Source organism: Ovis aries, chromosome 17, assembly GCF_016772045.2.
Source record: "Ovis aries strain OAR_USU_Benz2616 breed Rambouillet chromosome 17, ARS-UI_Ramb_v3.0, whole genome shotgun sequence".
NCBI classification, from domain to species: Eukaryota; Metazoa; Chordata; class Mammalia; order Artiodactyla; family Bovidae; genus Ovis; species Ovis aries.
Genome location: NC_056070.1, coordinates 65,203,185 through 65,217,448, shown reverse-complemented (window position 1 = coordinate 65,217,448; position 14,264 = coordinate 65,203,185). Strand labels below are relative to the sequence as shown.

The window sequence follows — 14,264 nt, the reverse complement described above, 5'->3', positions numbered from 1 at the left end:
CCACCCCAGCTGGGGTCTCAGGGGATTGGTGCCTGGCCATGCAGGTGGGTGACTAATGCTGAGGCAGCATCAGCTTCTGAGATAAAGGCCCCCAAGCAGCCTGACTCTTAACTCTGCAAGAAACTCACAGTGGAGAGGACCGCTAAATTAGGATGCCTGGAGGGCCTTCAAGGTGGTTTTAAAAATAACTCTCAGCATGTGGCGAAAGTGGGGAGAAGAGGGGAGTGACACAGAGTCCCCCTCAAGGATGACTGGGGTGAGGGGGTGAGTGGTGGATGGGCTGGGCCCCTCTGCAGGCACTCCGGATGCTGAGAGCAAGATGCAGACACTGTAAATCCTGCCTGGAACAACTGACTCCTGGATGTGGGTCCCCAAAGGCCACCCGATGGGCTCACCTCCACGGTTTGCCCACATGGTGCCTTCTGCCAGACGCCCCTCCATGCACACTCCAGCTTGCTAACTGCAACTTGGGCTTCAGCTCAGGTGTCCCCTCCTCCTGGGAGCCTTCCTGGACTCTCCATATCCCAAGCAGGGATAAGTGCGCCTCTTCCACATTCCGCTGACACCTGCCTTCCCCTCATGGATCACATGAACCAAAACGCACTCGTTCACTCAACATTCATAGGGCACCTCCTAGGCATCTGGCGTCAGGCAGCAAGCAGATTCAGTCTCTGTCCTCAAGGAGGTCACAGTCCAGCTGAGTGGAAAGATGTTAACTAAATCACACCAACCAGTGTGAAGTGAGACCAATTCTCTGCAGTGAAAAAACTTGGTTCTATGAGAACAAATAGCAAGGAAACTGGGGAGGTGGGGAGATCAGCGAGGGCTTCCTGGAGGAGGTGATGCTCAAGTTCTGAAGTACAAGTAGAAATGAACTCTGGGTTTTGGATTCACCAACCAGAAAGCAGAGGGGGAAAGCTTCCTTCTGCTACTGCCCCCACAGAGGCGCCCTGGAGCTCAAAGAAGGAACAGATGTACGGATGGTGTGGCAGGGAAAAGCACTGCACGGAAATAGCTGGCGGCTCTGCATTTTTCAACTTGTTATGGGTGAGGCACGCAGGAGGTGAGAGGTGGGAGGGGCTGGAACCGGCCTGATCAGTGGGGGATGGGGAGGGGACAGGAATATTTTGGGACGCTCCAAAGCACAGACACAGACGTGGGGGCTGGACCTGGATGGGACCGCCCTGCAAATCATGACTGCTTCCATGTGGCCCCCACCTTCCTTTCCAGCCAAATCCTGTCCCTTCCCAGGCACACAAGCACTCCTTCCGGGTGACTCACGTGACTCCCACCAGCTGACCTTGGCTTCCGTAGTCCTCTCCACCTGACACCCTTCCTCCTACCTCCATCTCCAGCTCTGGAAAACCAGCCAGATGCTCAGACTTGGAACCAGGTAACGTGAGCGTCTCACTCCCTCCTGAGATGCCCTCAAGTTGCTGTGATGCTCTGCCCACCCCCACCTGTTCCAGGTAAAGAACCCGCCTGTCAGTGCAGGAGACGCAAGAGAGGCGGGTTCGATCCCTGGGTCGGGAAGATCCCCCAGAGGAGGCAAGGGCAAGCCACTCCAGTATTCTTGCCTGGGAAACTCCATGGACAGAGGAGCCTGGTGGGCCACAGGGGTCGCCAAGAGTCAGATACGACTGAGAACACACACACACAGAATAACACCCACGGCCCAGCCGTGAGCTCTGGAATTGAACTTCCAGGATTCAGATCCCAGCTAACACACTCGTGATCTTGGGCAAACCGTGTCCCTTCTCTGAGCCTCAGCATTCCCATCCGTACAGCGAGTTCTAGTCATATTAGTGTTACATTGCTATTTGTGTTGGTATTGCCTCACGGGCATAAGATAACAGTTCCATAGCAGTATCTCTTGGCTCTGCCTCCGAAGGCAAAAGAAATAAAAGCAAAAATAAACAAACGGGGCCTAATTAAACTTAAAAGCTTTTTGTACAGCAAGGGAAACCATCGACAAGACAAAAAAGACCATCTAAACAGAGTAGGAGAAAATATATGCAAATGATATGACTGATAAGGGGTTAATATCCAAAATACACATGAACACTTAGACAGCTCAGCACAGAGCACTGAACAGAGCGGCAGCCACACAGCAGGTGCTGCACGCATCTGTTTTATGTAAGAACAACCGGCACTTACTTATAAGGGCCTCACTGCGCCTGGCACTGTTTATCTCATCCAGTCCTTGTGGTAATTCGGAAAAATGGGCACAATCACTCTCCCCATGTTACAGATGAGGAAACTGAGTCTCGTTGAGACTAAACGACTTCCCAAGAGCCCAAGGTTTGCAAATGGCAGGGCAGAGGTTCAAACCCATGACTGTCTGCCCTGTACCGAGCCTGGCACGCAGCAGACGCATCCATTGATTCAATAGACACATACAGATGCTTCCTGCACGCTGGGTAGGCGCTTTACGAAAGTGAGCCCAGAGATTCACAATAATGCAGGTATTATTGTTATTATTCTCATTTTCCTAAGGAAGCGGTGGACCTGGGAGGGACAAAGATCGCTGGGCCTATGAAGAGGCTGGGATCTGAGTCCAAGGTCTCCTGCCCTGCAGTCCCAGGTCACGGTGGGGACCCCAGCAGCCAGCTGGACAAGGCACCTGCTCCCTCAGCCCGGTGCAGCCCAGCGTCACTGGCACAGCCGTGGTCCAGCAGCGCCTGCCAGCTCCACCTCTGCCTCAGCCGTCATCTTTCATCTTCCATCACTCACCTCTCCCAGCTTACCTCCTAGTTCCCTCGCTCTGCCCCTCATCGGTTCCCCAAGGTGAATCACAGTCACGAAAAGAAACGTCCAGGCTGAAATGCTTATTAGTAAATGAAGGAAGCCAATCTGAAAAGGCAACACGCGGTATGAGTCCACCTGTAGGATGTTCTCGGAGAAGGCTATGGCGCCCCACTCCAGTGCTCTTGCCTGGAGAATCCCATGGGCGGAGGAGCCTGGTGGGCTGCAGTCCATGGGGTCGCACAGAGTCGGACACGACTGAAGTGACTTAGCAGCCGCAGCAGGAAAAGGCAAGACTATGGAGACAGTAAGAGGATCGGCGGTTGCCAGGGATTGAGGGGAGAGAGAGAGATGAGCAGGCAGGGCATGGACGGTTTTTACGGTCCTGAGAGTATTCTTCCCAGGTGGCTCAGTGGTCGGCTCAGTGCAAGACTGGATCTTCCCAGTGGCTCAGAACCCGTCGGCCAGTGCAAGAGACATAAGAGATGTGGGGTTTGATCCCTGGGTCGGGAAGATCCCCTGGAGGAGGGCATGGCAACCCACTCCAATGGTCTTGCCTGGAGCATCCTATAGGCAGAGAAGAGCCTGGCGGGCTGCAGTCCAAAGGGTCGCAGAGCTGGACACGATTGAAGAGACTTAGCATGCATGCACGAGAGTATTCTGTGTGATACTCTAATTGTGGATACCTGTCCTTACGCATTGGTCCAGACCCACAGAATGTACATCACCAAGAGGGAAGCCTAATGTAACTCTGAACTTGGGGTGACAATGTTGCGTTCGTGTAGGTTCATCCATTGTTAGCAAATGCCCCACTTTGGTGGTGGAGGGTCCATAATAGGGGAGACTGTCCATGTGCGGGGGTGGGGAAAGTGAAAGTTGCTCAGTCGTGTCCGACTCTTTGCAACCCCATGGACTATAGAGCCCATAGAATTTTCCAGGCCAGAATACTGGACTGGGCAGCCTATCCATTCTCCAGGGGATCTTCCCAATCCAGGGATCAAACCCAGGTCTCCCGCATTGCAGGCGGATTTTTTACCAGCTGAGCCACAAGGGAAGCCCACAAGGGAAGTGGGGGTGGGGGATATAAGGGAAATCTCTGTACTTTCCACTTAATTTTTACAGTGAACCTAAAACTGCTTTTAAAAATAAAGTCTGTTTTTTAAAAAAATGTCTTTCCCTCACTCTGCTGCTCGTGGAGGATGTTGGCAGGGGTTCCAGCTTTTGGGCAGACATGCTAAGGCACTCCTCCACACCCTCAGTCTGCATGGGCCACAGGGGGCCATCGGGGTCTCGCAGAGCTGGGGTCTGAAGACCTCAGCTAGGACCTTGGCGACCACGGGGAATGGATCAAGGCTTCCTTTTCTGGACTCTCTCTCACCTGCAGTTCTGGGACCGACCTGCCTCACCCTCCCCGCCCACATCCTCCCATCCTGCCTGCCACATCCACAGGTAAGGAAGGCAAAGCCCCAGGGGCATCCTTCTGCCAGCCCATCCGTGTGATGGGAGTGAGCAGACAAACAGATGATGAGACGGTCGCATGCGAGTCTTCAGACTCAGGGAGGGGTTCCTCTCTTAACGACCCTAAAGGTGGCTTTGGGGCTTGCAGGAGAAGCAGACGCCTCTCCCGGCCTGCTGCCAGCCCGGCCCCAGTTAATGGTTTACTGGTGTGCTATAAATAGTGCATATAAATAGGAAACCTACATTCTTTCCCAAGAGTTGGAGGACTGGCCAGCCAGCTAGCCAAGAAGGAGAGGTGTTCTGGGGCTGAGAATGGGGTTCCCACCAACCGGAAGCCCTGCATGGGTGCCCCCCAGTGCCTGACAAGAAGCCTCCCCCAGTGCCTGATGCTAAGAGCACTTGCCGGGGGCACCTTGGGGAAAATGTCCTTTCAGCCAATACTCCTATACCCAGTCAATGACGGAGATGGAGGAGCCTTAAAGACAGCTGCCCAACTGCCTCCCGTCCCCAGGGGAAAGGGCCCTAGTGTTTCACATCCTGAGCTCACACCCTGGACCCCTGCCAGCTTTCTCCCGGGTGCCCTGCCCACTGCGTGTGGCGGCTCCCCTGGCAACACTCCCTGTTTCTGCAGACCCTCGGGCCTCGTGGATGAGGAAGCTGCGCACAGACTCCAGACGGTGCTGAGATTCTCTGGAAGGCAGCCTGAAATTCGGGGGTGTACGGGCCACAGGAAAGTAAGAAATGGAATTCCCAGATGGCTCACATACCGTGTGGACCAGAAAATGGACCAGCCACCTCCAGCAAACCTTAGGAGGAAAAGCAGTGAGATACTGTGTTTAAGGGTTGGCTTAGAATCCTGGTTTTTACCACCTCTGTGACCTTGGGCAAGTCACTTCACTTCCTCTGTGCTTTGGTTTATTCATCTGTAAAATGGGATGATAAACAGGACCTAAATAGTCAAAGCTATGGCTTTTCCAGGGGTCATGTACGGATGTAAGCCCTGGGCCATAAAGAAGGCTGAGTGCCGAAAAATCGATGCCTTCAGGCTGTGGTGCTGGAGAAGACTCTTGACAGTCCCTTGGACAGCAAGATCAAACCAGTCAATCCTAAAGGAAATCAACCCTGCATAATATCATTGGAAGGACTGATGCTGAAGCTGAAGCTCCAATACTTTATCCACCTGATGTGAAGAGTCCACTCAATGGAAAAAACCTCGATGCTGGGAAAGACTGAAGGTAAAGGGAGAAAGGGGCGGCAGAGCATGAGATGGTTAGATAGCATCTCTGACTCAGTGGACATGAATTTGAGCAAACTCTGAAGACGGAGGACAGAGGAGCCTGGCCTGCTGCAGTCCATGGGGTCGCAAAGAGTTGGACGTGACATAGTGACTCGACAACAACATCCCTGCCTCAGGGGTAGGTCCTGTTCATTAAGGATTTTTTAAAGATTACATACATCAATGGATATAAAGCACTTAGCATGCTGTCTAGAACATGATAGAACTTTCTGGACATGCTCCATCCCTGCGCTGTCCAATACAGTATAGTTGCCATGTGGGGCTACTGAGTACGAAAGGTACCCAGTGAGGCTGAGGAACAGTATTGTAAATTTAATGTTACTTGATTTAAATGTAAATAGGCACATGGGACTAGTCGTTCACACTGGACAGTGCCAGTCCGGAATACAGTAGGTGCCCAATAAGTGCTCACTATGATTACTATTAGGGATTGTTATTATTATTAGAAGACTCACTGGGTTAGAAATTAGGAGACACCATTTCATTTCTGAGCGTGTGGAGGGTGGGGGACTGTACTGTAGTCATCTTTGTATCCCAGCACCTTGCAGGGTGTTTCGTTTATAAACTTGGTGAAAGATTTATTTAAAACCACAGTGAAGAACACCTACTGTCCTGGAGTGTTTGGGCTGTGGACCCTTTATGGGTCCTGAGGAGAAGGGAGGATACCCTCTCCATACGGCAAGTACAGAGTGTTCATACAGTTTCGGGGTTTGCACACCCCAGAGTAGAAATCTCTGACCGGACAGACACCTGCACACAGTAGGTCACCAGGCAGCGCCGGGATCACAGCCAGGCACGGAGCATCAGAGAGGCCGCTTCCACCGTGAGGGGCTGAGCTCCAAATGCTGCGGTTTCCCGGCCGGAGATCCACCTCCCTGTCTGGACGTTTCGCCTCGACTCTCCTCTGGGCCCCCTCCTTTACTCTCACGGGGCTGACTCCACACTTTGCCCTCCCAGGCTCGACCAGTCGGAGGAATCCGTACTGCGGCCATTGGCGCAAAAAGAGCACACGACCCAGTTGGTCCCGTGAGATCTAATCCTGAGACTTCCGCTAGAACCACAGGGAAGGGGAAGCTTGGCTTCTGTTGATGCCACGCTGGCAGATTGGGCCCTGAGAGCGGCTGAGCAACACTTGACCTCCCCATAGAGACAGACAGGGCATAAGGCTTACACAGGGAAAAAGCAGCGCAGAGAGATGGAGACATGACGTCATTGGAACCCCTGCATACAGCCGTACCTAAAGCGGGTCACTCCACAGCTTCCCAAACCCTCGCACCAACATATCCACTTCTTAGCCTCTCTTTCCCTTTCTGTTTTATATTTGTAGGTTTATTTATTTCCTGAACTAGTTCTGTTAGCAAGTTATGATCCAACTTGAAATGGGTGGGGCTGGCTGAAATGCCCAGCGGTGCTGCTTCGCAGCTGTGTGCCCTTACTTAGTCTGGGTTCTTAACCTCTCTGAGCTTCAGTTTCTTCATCAGTAAAGAGGAGCTGCAGTCTGTACCTACCCTAGAGGAAGACTGCTTTGTGGATTAAATGAGCCAGAGCTAAGCACTTAGTGTTTAATAAATGGTAGTGGTAAAGATGTCTTTATTTCTTTTTTTTTAAAAAAGAAAAATAATAGCTGCTCCAATTCTAATTTTCTATTTCAACCTAATGCACTAAATAATAATCAGAGGAGAATTCACTGAACACTGCAAGTATCAACAAGCCCCTTGATCTCCTGGGGCTTCAGTTATCCAATTTTTGTTTGGAGGTCTACTGCAAAAGGTCCTGTCACTGTCCTTTACAAACACCCAGACACTGAATTCCTTCAAGATTTTGCAAAGAAGCCAAGGCAATCTTGAGAAAGAAGAATGGAACTGGAGGAATCAACTTGCCTGACTTCAGGCTCTACTACAAAGCCACAGTCATCAAGACAGTATGGTACTGGCACAAAGACAGACATATAGATCAATGGAACAAAATAGAAAGCCCAGAGATAAATCCACACACATATGGACACCTTATCTTTGACAAAGGAGGCAAGAATATACAATGGAGTAAAGACAATCTCTTTAACAAGCGCGTAACCACTTGTAAAAGAATGAAACTAGATCACTTTCTAACACCGCACACAAAAATAAACTCAAAATGGATTAAAGATCTAAATGTAAGATCAGAAACTATAAAACTCCTAGAGGAGAACATAGGCAAAACACTCTCAGACATAAATCACAGCAGGATCCTCTATGATCCACCTCCCAGAATTCTGGAAATAAAAGCAAAACTAAACAAATGGGATCTAATTAAAATTAAAAGCTTCTGCACAACAAAGGAAAATATAAGCAAGGTGAAAAGACAGCCTTCTGAATGGGAGAAAATAATAGCAAATGAAGCAACTGACAAACAACTAATCTCAAAAATATACAAGCAACTTATGCAGCTCAATTCCAGAAAATAAACGACCCAATCAAAAAATGGGCCAAAGAACTAAACAGACATTTCTCCAAAGAAGACATACGAATGGCTAACAAACGCATGAAAAGATGCTCAACATCACTCATTATTAGAGAAATGCAAATCAAAACCACAATGAGGTACCACTTCACACCAGTCAGAATGGCTGTGATCCAAAAGTCTACAAGCAATAAATGCTGGAGAGGGTGTGGAGAAAAGGGAACCCTCCTACACTGTTGGTGGGAATGCAAACTAGTACAGCCACTATGGAGAACAGTGTGGAGATTCCTTAAAAATTGCAAATAGAACTACCGAACCAGAATGGAAAGAGACACATGTACCCCAATGTTCATCGCAGCACTGTTTATAATAGCCAGGACATGGAAACGACCTAGATGTCCATCAGCAGATGAATGGATAAGAAAGCTGTGGTACATATACACAATGGAGTATTACTCAGCTGTTAAAAAGAATTCGTTTGAATCAGTTCTGATGAGATGGATGAAACTGGAGCCGATTATACAGAGTGAAGTAAGCCAGAAAGAAAAACACCAATACAGTATACTAACATATATATATGGAATTTAGGAAGATGGCAATGACGACCCTGTATGCAAGATGGGAAAAAAGACACAGCTGTGTATAACGGACTTTTGGACTCAGAGGGAGAGGAGAGGGTGGGATGATTTGGGAGAATGGTATTCTAACATGTATACTATCATGTAAGAATTGAATCGCCAGTCTATGTCTGACGCAGGATACAGCAAGGGGGGTTCATGTTTGGGAATGCATGTAAGAATTAAAGATTTTAAAATTTAAAAATAAAAAACTAAAAAAAAAAAAAGATTTTGCAAAGAAAAATCACCAAATAAACCTCCAAGCAAAACCTATTCATCTCCTATCTTCTTGCACCACTGAAAGAAAGGAAAATATGCCACCCACGCCCACTCGAGTCCAGCCCTCCTAGCCGCCTCACCCAGGGGCTCACAGTGCCTAAGCAGCAGGGCCGGCAGGCTCACGAGGGTTTCCGACCTCCTGAGGCAGAGGGATTACCTCCACTGGGGACCGAGGAGCGTCCAGACACAGAGGGACGCTCCAGCTGCCCACCCCAGGATGGTGATGCCATCAGTCAAGACTCAGCTTCCCGGACTCCTACTCACGGGGCTCAGTCCCTCTGGATCCCCAAACATGCCCCTTCCCCATCCACAGCACCCCTCCTGTGGCCCTGGCCCTGCCCCTCACCCCCGTAGCCCCAGGCTGATCCAAGAAGGGCACGATCCCACGCTGAGGGCACCTGCAAGTTCAGTGTGACCAGAAAGGGCAGCAAAATGTCCTTCTCACGCTGAACTGGGTTCTTTCTCACTCTTAAGTGGATGAGTCAAGCACCGTGCCTGGTCCCTCCACAAAGAACCCTCCGGTGACAGCACAAGAGAGCGGTGGGTGATGCCCCAGCGGACTGATACACGAGGAAACTCAAGTCCGAGAGGTTCCCGCAGCCCCTAAAGGGCAGGGCTGTGACCTGAACTCAAGGCTGTCTGCTTTCAAAGCTTGGCCTTATCCCCAGCTACACACTTCCGGTGTCGCTCACAACCACATGTGGGTTTGGGCTCCGCAGTGATACAGAGCAGGATACTGGAGCCAGACTCCCAAGAAGTACCACTGACAATCTCCATGACTGCAGGCAAGGTACTTGTCATCTTTTGTGCCCCAGTATCCGTCTCTGTTAGGGAAAACATTTTATCCACTTCAGGGGGCACTGAGATCCTTAAGTGAGGTCACTCATATAAAATGCCCAGTAAATGCTGTTCTTTTTTTTTTTCTTTTTAAAATCTTTCTTCCATTAGAATGGCTTTAGTCAGCCCTTGTTTTCCTTGAGTGAAGGCTCCCTAAAAGTCTTATCAGCTACTGAGTTTTTTTTTAATAAGTCTTAAATACAGACTTGGCAAATTCAGAGTAGAGAAAACACGGGGGAGACTTGGCTCTCGGAAAGTGATGCCGGCCAAATCAGATGGCTGGAGGTTCTTAGAATCCGCTTAGAAAGCAGAAGAACGAGACAGGGAGAAGGGGCCTGGTAGGAGGCCACAGACTGTTAGGGTCAGCATGGGGACAAGGACTCGGGTGTCCTCACCTCCCATCCTGGGGTCTGCAGCCAACAACTGTGGGCCCAACATGGCGAGGAGGCAGAAATGCCTTTTCCCACGTGCCAACCAGCACCCTCTTCTGAGGCCCCCAGGAGGTTACTGCAGGGGGACCCAGGCAGACTACACTTAAGCAGGAAAGCCAGCATCCCTCCCAACACCCCTGTCACGTTGTCCCCAAGCCCACCACTATCAAAAGCTCCAGGAAGCCGCATTGCCAGATACACGAAAACAAGCATCAAACCGGGCCACGTGCAGATACGGTTGCATCATTCATGAGCACTTCTGCCGTCTTAAGCCTGAGAACACAACACACATGAACTGATTTGAGCCAACCCTGCTAGCATCGGAGCGCCCCCAGAATATCCCACCCAGTGTTCCTGCTGTCATCCCTTCCATCGGGCCAGCGTTTTTGGAACCTGCCCTTGGCCCGGCGGGGGAGTGTGGGGCTGTGATTTCCGGCCCAAGAATGGAAAGCTCAGAAAATATAAGACGGGAGTTTCCTCTCTTGCCTAACCACTTTGAATCCTCATTTGTCCCTCCACGTACTGCCCATCTGGCAGCCACGCGTAGGTGAATTCACACTCCTCTCGTGATCAACGCCTCCCCAGGCCCCACCCACACCAGCTTCCATCTCACTCAGAGTAAAAGCCCAAGCTTCTGAGGGCCACAGGCCCTGCACGACTGGCAGCCTGTTCCATCTCCTCCTCCTCCGTTCTTTTTCACTCTGCTGCAGCCTCGCTGGCCTCCTGGCGATTCGCTGATCCCCTCTCAAGGCCTTTGTGCTTGCTGTTCCCTCTGTCAGGGACACCCTTGCCACGGATGTCTGCCTGGCAGGACTCTGCTCAACATCACCCTGTCAGAGAAGCCGCCCTTGAGGGTCACCTCTGGAGCCCGCTTCCCACCACGCTCCACCGCCTTTCCTGCTTTATCTTCCTCCCAGCTCCCGCTGCTTCTAATACCTATTTATTATGTATTTATTAAACTTCACAATAGAGCTTCCCAGGTGGTGCTAGTGGCAAAGAACACATCCGCCAATGCAGGAAACGCAGGTTTGACCCTTGGGTCGGGAAGATCCCCTGGAGGAGGGCATGGCCACCCACTCCAGTATTCTTGCCTGGAGAATCCCATGCACACAGGAGCCTGGTGGGCCACAGTCCATGGGGTCACAGAGTTGGCCATGACTGAGCACAGCTTCTCACGAACATGTGAGCAGGGATGTTGTTTTTGTTCGTTTCTCAACCTTCCTGCAACAGTGCCTGGCACCTAGTAGATGCTCAAGAAATGTTTGTGAAAAGGAGAGAGGAAGTTTCCTTCTAAGAACTGCCAGAAAAGGTCCGTCTCGGCCCTTGCTGCCAGTTGAAGTCTCCTGAGGTACAACTCCAAGCAAGACCCTCCCCTGCTCACAAATCTTCCAGAGCTCCCCACTCTCTGAGGGGGCAGACGCTGCAGCCAAGCATTCACAGCGCTGCACAGGCTGTGACGCATGGACCTCTCCTGACTCATCTCCTTCCCCTCCACACATCGGAACCCCCAGCTGGCTTCTAGGGACTCTGCTGAAGCTTGTGGTTCCTAACCTCTGCCCTCTGGGAATGAGGGGCCATGAGGCCACCCTCCAGATCCTGGCAAAGCGGGATCTGAATCCTGGCTTCTCCACCCACCAGCCGTGTGACCGTCTCCGTGCCTCCAGTTCCTCTTGTATCCAGCAGAGGAGGTGGTAAGTCTCCCTGTTAGGGCTGTCTGTCATGAGGGGTGAAGGAGGTAAGCATCTAGGGACCACTCAGCCCAGCTGTGCTATTCTGACCTGGAAACTTCCTCGTGACGGGGGCTGTGCTGTGCTTTCAGGATGTTGAGCACCATTTCCGGTCTCTCCCCACTAGATGCCAGAGCATCTCCAGCTCTGACAACCGAAGACGTCTCCAGACGTTGCCAAATGTCCCAGTGGGTGGGGGGTAAGGCTGCCAGATTTAGCAATGCATATTTATTCCAAAAGACTATTCATTGTTTATCTTAAATTTGAATTTAACTGTGTGACCTGTGTGCTATCTGGCAATCCTACCTGGGAGGCAAAACTGTCCTTCCTCCTTCCTCAAGAGCCCCTGGGTTAGAGGGACACCACCGCAGAGTCCTGTTGCTAACATCCCTGTTTTCCTTCTTGACTTCCTCCAACCTTCTCAGCACGTCCCACCCTCCTGCCCTGATCGCCCACTCAGGGGTGGGGAGGTTCAGCTCCCCAAACAAGCCCGGCTCAGCCGCTGTGACGATAGCCCCCCCCCCCCCCCCCCCCCCCCGGAACAGCCCTCGCACCAGGTCCAGGAAGCAGAGCTAAACGTGGCTTCCCTCTCATCCCCAGACTCTTTCCCGGGGTCTCTCTGCAGACCCACAAGCCCCTGCCTTCTCCCCTCCAGTTAAGAGGCCAAGCAGGCCCAGCCAAGAGGCAGGAAAACAACGCAGTTAGTCACTTCGCTTCTGTTATCAACCCGTGTCACGTGGCTGGCTCCTTTAATGGTAGTCGTCATGGCAACGGGAAGCCAGTCCCCGCTGCTCTGGGAACCAAAACAAAATTAAAGGGGTGGAGGCGGGGAGGGGCAAGGAGGGGAGGGCTAAGGGAGCCAGGAAGGAGCCAGGAGAGAGTGGCTGGATTTGACTGGAGGAAATCATGCTGAGGCCATCCTGTCCCCAGCTGTCCCTGGGGAGGGAGACAGTTCAAAAAAAAAAAAAAAGATTCCTGTCCTGGAGAAGCTCAGGCTAACATGGTGGGTGTTTTCACATGGTTTATACTGACAGGTGAGTAATTTTCATCCCCATTACGAATAAACTAGAATCCAGACATGTGTGAAGGTAAAGACAGATGCTTGTCCAAGATTGCACAACTGACGAGCAATCAGTTTCAGCTCCACCCTCTTCTTTCCATATTCCTCATGTCCTCCCCACTCCTTTCCTCTTGCTTTTAGGATAGGACCACATGGTCTGCCCCCTCTTCGTGCAGCCCTCTGCACTCCAGCCATTTCCGAGTCCCCTCTCCCACCTCCCCGCGCCCATTCCTCCAAGTTTGTGGTTCTCCCTCCAGCTACAAAGTCTTGGTGTGTGCAGTTCCCTCTGCCAGGAATCGTTTTTCCGCTATCTCTCATCACCTCATACCTTCACCTAAAAAGCCTACTTATCCTTCACACAACTTCTTAAACACCACTTCCTCCAGGAAGCCTTCCTGAGCCACCTGCACGCAATTACATCTGGATACATGCTCTTGTAATGCCAAGTGATGCTTGCTTCTCCTCTAGACCTTGGTGCACAGCCTGCAATTACCCCTTTAATTACATTACCCCCAGGATGTCTGTCAGGGTCTGTCCACCATACTAGAGTGTCAGCCCCGAGAGGACTCAGCCGATCTAGTTCACCGTGGGATCCGCAGAGCCCAGCCAAGTCAGCATTCGACAGAGCTTCCAGCCTCACAGCCTCTGCCAGCCTTTGTGGCTTCAGTGGCTCACACAAAAGCTTGCAGACCCGCCTGGCTTATCTACAGAAACTTGCTGTTAAGTTGCCCCGTTCCAGAAAGAAGGATGGGAGGCACCTCTGGGCAAGGCTGCGACAGGCAGGGATGTGGCTTTGAACCCAGAGGGTGCAGGGAAGGAAGACTTGACTCCTAGTTTTCGAAGCAAAGAGCTCCCCTTTGCCCTCCCATTGGAGATGCTCCCCGAGGAGGTGGTCAGAGGAAGGAGAGAGGAGGTCTACTTTGGAGGGGCGTGTGTGTGGCTGGATTTGTCTCCATACCCTTGGCGGGGGGTACCCATGCTGAACAGGGGGCTCAGGGACAGAAAACTGTTCCCCTTTACTGGTTCTGTGCCCCTCCCTCTCTTGCTCCCTCTCTCTGGCCCAGTTTTCTCATCTATAAAATGGAAATTATAGCACCCACACACACTGAGATTGTGGTGCCGTGTAGACGTGAATGGGCATGTTTGTGATTTAGGGGGTAAGAACCTGGCTCTGATGCCAGGCCAGGCTTGGGAGGGTCTGTCCCTTCTGGGCTATGCGTTCGTGAGGAACTCACTCCTCCTCTGTGAGCCTCAGTTTCTGTGTCTGTAAAATGGGGAAAACCTCACTGACTTCATAAAATTACTGTGCACACAGGATACAGCTTAGAGTAGCCTCCAGGAAGTGGAAGCACTAATTACCATAATGATGAGCCT

General features: G+C 51.4%; 2 protein-coding genes and 1 long non-coding RNA gene across 5 annotated transcripts in view; 2 read left to right on the top strand and 1 right to left on the bottom strand.

Moving 5' to 3' along the window:
- SGSM1 (small G protein signaling modulator 1) overlaps positions 1-14,264 on the bottom strand; it is a 76,064-nt gene that overhangs the window by 59,252 nt on the left and 2,548 nt on the right. The window lies entirely within an intron of this gene.
- On the top strand, positions 1,236-7,083 carry LOC132658012 (uncharacterized). Its single transcript, XR_009596926.1, has 2 exons — positions 1,236-4,194; positions 4,835-7,083. It is a non-coding gene; the product is annotated as an uncharacterized LOC132658012 (long non-coding RNA).
- The window catches only part of PIWIL3 (piwi like RNA-mediated gene silencing 3), a 45,097-nt gene continuing 42,351 nt past the window's right edge, over positions 11,519-14,264 (top strand). Inside the window, exon 1 of the mRNA XM_060400829.1 lies at positions 11,519-11,794. The gene's annotated coding sequence lies outside the window, so the exon portion shown is untranslated. The remainder of the gene's footprint in view (positions 11,795-14,264) is intronic.